The following is a 3,021-nucleotide window of genomic DNA, read 5'->3' as shown; positions in this document are numbered from 1 at the left end:
CTTTTACCCTTTAAAATCTCCATAGGCGACGTAGAAATTTTTAAACAGGTTGCATGTTTTGAGTTACAGAGGAGGTTTAGGGCTAGAATTATTGCTTTCGCTCTACCAATTGCGGCAATACCTCACATGCGTGGTTTGAACACCGGTTTCACCGTTTCTCATGTATGCGTTCGCTTCTGCATGTGCACTTGGCAGGACAGGGCGCGTTTACATTTTTTTTTCTTATTTATTTTATCTTTAATTATTTTTAATTTTACACAGTTTTTTTTATAAAAAAAATTGTGTCACTTTTATTCCTATTACAAAGAATGCAAACATCCCTTGTAATAGAAAAAAAAAGCATGACAGGACCTCTTAAATATGAGATCTGGGGTCAAAAAGAGCACAGATCTCATATTTACACTAAAAAGCAATAATAAAAAAAAATAGTCATTTAAATTTTTAATTTATTTTTTAAATAACCCTTTAAGAGCTATGGGCAGAAGTGATGTTTTGACGTCGCTTTCGCTCTGCAATGTCATTGAGACGGGTGGGGGCCATCTTCCCCTCACTCATCTCCATGCCCAGCATGTGAAAGGATATGATTGTCTCCGCTGCTGCCAACGGCTCCGGTAAGCGGCGGAGGGTTCCGGTAAGCGGCAGAGGGCACAGGAGTGCGGTGGGGGGGCCCTCTCCCATAGCTGATAAAAGTGATCTTGCTGTCTCCTTGCGGGGTGAGGCTGGGGGAGGAGGTGCCGGGTCCGGACAGTGCAACCACGAGAGGCCGGGGACCGAGGCCTGAGAGCAGGCCTTCAGACGGGGAGAGGCGGCTCAGGGAAAGAGCAGCAAGATGATGCGATTTATGCTGCTGTTCAGCCGGCAGGGGAAGCTGCGCCTGCAGAAATGGTACGTCGCCACTTCAGAGCGGTGCTCAGCCGCAAACCTAAAATGTGCAGCTTCCTGGAGTGGAAGGACTTGAAGGTGGTCTATAAAAGATACACCAGCCTGTATTTCTGTTGTGCGGTTGAAGATCAGGATAATGAGCTGCTGACCCTGGAGCTAATCCACCGATACGTGGAACTGCTGGACAAATATTTTGGCAGCGTGTGTGAGTTGGATATCATCTTTAACTTCGAGAAGGCCTACTTTATCCTGGACGAGTTCCTGATGGGGGCGAAATCCAAGACACATCGAAAAAGAGCGTGCTGAAAGCGATCGAGCAGTCAGACATGTTACAAGAGGAGGATGAGTCACCGCGCAGCGTGCTAGAGGAAATGGGACTAGCTTGATAGACAAAGACCACCAACACCCTCTTCCTCCCTTCTGTTTTCTTTCACCCCGAATACTTTTAAAACCCAAATCCAGCAACCCCCCCAATCCCCATTTCCCCTCCTTCCCAGTCACTGCAGAGACTCGTCTACATAACCAGCACACACACCAGTGTCAGCTAGGATTTTGTCTAGGTATCCGTGTATGTCACAATGTGTAGTCGCTTCTGTTCAGCTTGACCTTCCACCTACAGATGGGCAGCCATTCTGTGAATCATATTCTAAAAGTTAACCTGTAAAGACAGAAATACGAACGCTGTCGCTTTGCTGATCCTCCCTTCTGAAAATGCTAGTTTCTTGGCTGTTGCATTGATTTCAGGTGCTTTTGAAGCAAGAATGCGGACCGGCAATTCTGATTTCATCGGTTGCATTCTCGTTCTAAGGCAACTAGCATTTTCAAGAGATCAATAATGGCAGCTTACACACTTTTTTTCTAAAGTTCTCCACCTACAATTTCAGTTTCGATTTTTGCATGGATAGCTTCTCATAATGGCAGTCTGGACCTCAAAAGAATGCCACGGCATGCTTTACGAAGTCGGACTAGTTTTTGGGGACTGTGTTGTTGCTTTCCAGGATATATAGAGGCTGCTTGCCTATGGAAGGGCCCCAACACAGTCCTCAAAAAAAACTCTGCGTCACCACTGTCACGTGCCTCTGGCTTTCCCACCGGCATACTTATACTAAAACTAAAATTGTCCCTGGAGAATCTTTAAGAAATTATCGTTTTATTTGAACTTTTGAGCTTGCCAAAGGAGCAACCTGTAAATTCGCTAAATACTAGCGAGCTGGATAAGGCATTAGATGCCTGATAGGTAAAATGTCTGCTTCACTTTTTCTAAAATGGGACCAAGAGCACCCAGCCACATTCTGTCTTTTTTTTTTTTTTTATAAATTAATTTTATATATATTTTTTTTTATGAATTAATGCTATGGAGGCACTTTTAACGAGTCCTATTTTGTATGCTGGCTCACCTCTTTCCCTCCCTTTTTAAGTCTGGTTTTCACACAAGGTGGTGGGCATTCGTCTGTATATTTCTGCACTTGTTTGTCTCTCCTGAACAATCCCACCACACAGTCCTGTCTGGTTCGAGGATTACCACTACTCCCATCAGTCTCCGCTACAAGGGCCTCCCTCCCTCCGCTCAAACTTCTGGAATAAAACATGAGTGCTGCTAAGTTAAAAAAAAAAAAAAAGTGATCTTGCTGTGAATCCACCATAGAGACCCCTTTTAACTTGAACTGTAACGCCGGCCAAACAAGAGGATCCCAGGGTTATGGCAGCTAGCTGCCATAACAACGATATCCTCCTTCAAAGTCAGGACGTACCGTATTTTTCCGTGTATAAGACGCTACTTTATCCTTAAATTGTTAGGCTGAAATTCGAGCAGCGTCTTATACACGGTCAGTCAGCCTGGGAGAGAGCCGCGCGGGTGCGTAGATGGTGCGTAGCTTACGAACGGCTTCCTCCAATCACGAGCTGTATGCTAGTGACGTCAGCTGGAGGTAGAGGCGGAGGTGGAGAGTGCGCAGATGCAATCCCGTTCGACGTGGAGACTGCGCAGATGCAGAGAGCGGAGCGTTTTGAGCCCAAGATGTCACAGAATACCGGTAATAAAAGTAAGAGACTGTCTTATTCTGCAAAATTCAAACTCAGTGTAGTTAGCTATGCAAAAGAGCATGGGAATAGAGCTGCAGAGAGACAGTTTGGACCTCC

At 45.3% G+C, this 3,021-nt stretch overlaps 1 pseudogene; it reads left to right on the top strand.

Moving 5' to 3' along the window:
* The first annotated feature begins 707 nt into the window (after window positions 1–707).
* LOC143996992 (AP-1 complex subunit sigma-1A pseudogene) lies at window positions 708–1,387 on the top strand (annotated as a pseudogene).
* The last annotated feature ends 1,634 nt before the right edge of the window (window positions 1,388–3,021 follow it).

This window comes from Lithobates pipiens, unplaced genomic scaffold, assembly GCF_037356315.1.
Source record: "Lithobates pipiens isolate NorthernLeopardFrog02 unplaced genomic scaffold, aLitPip1_a1.2 Scaffold_19, whole genome shotgun sequence".
NCBI lineage: Eukaryota > Metazoa > Chordata > Amphibia > Anura > Ranidae > Lithobates > Lithobates pipiens.
The sequence above is the reverse complement of the archived record's forward strand: the minus strand, read 5'-3'. Positions and strand labels throughout refer to the sequence as shown.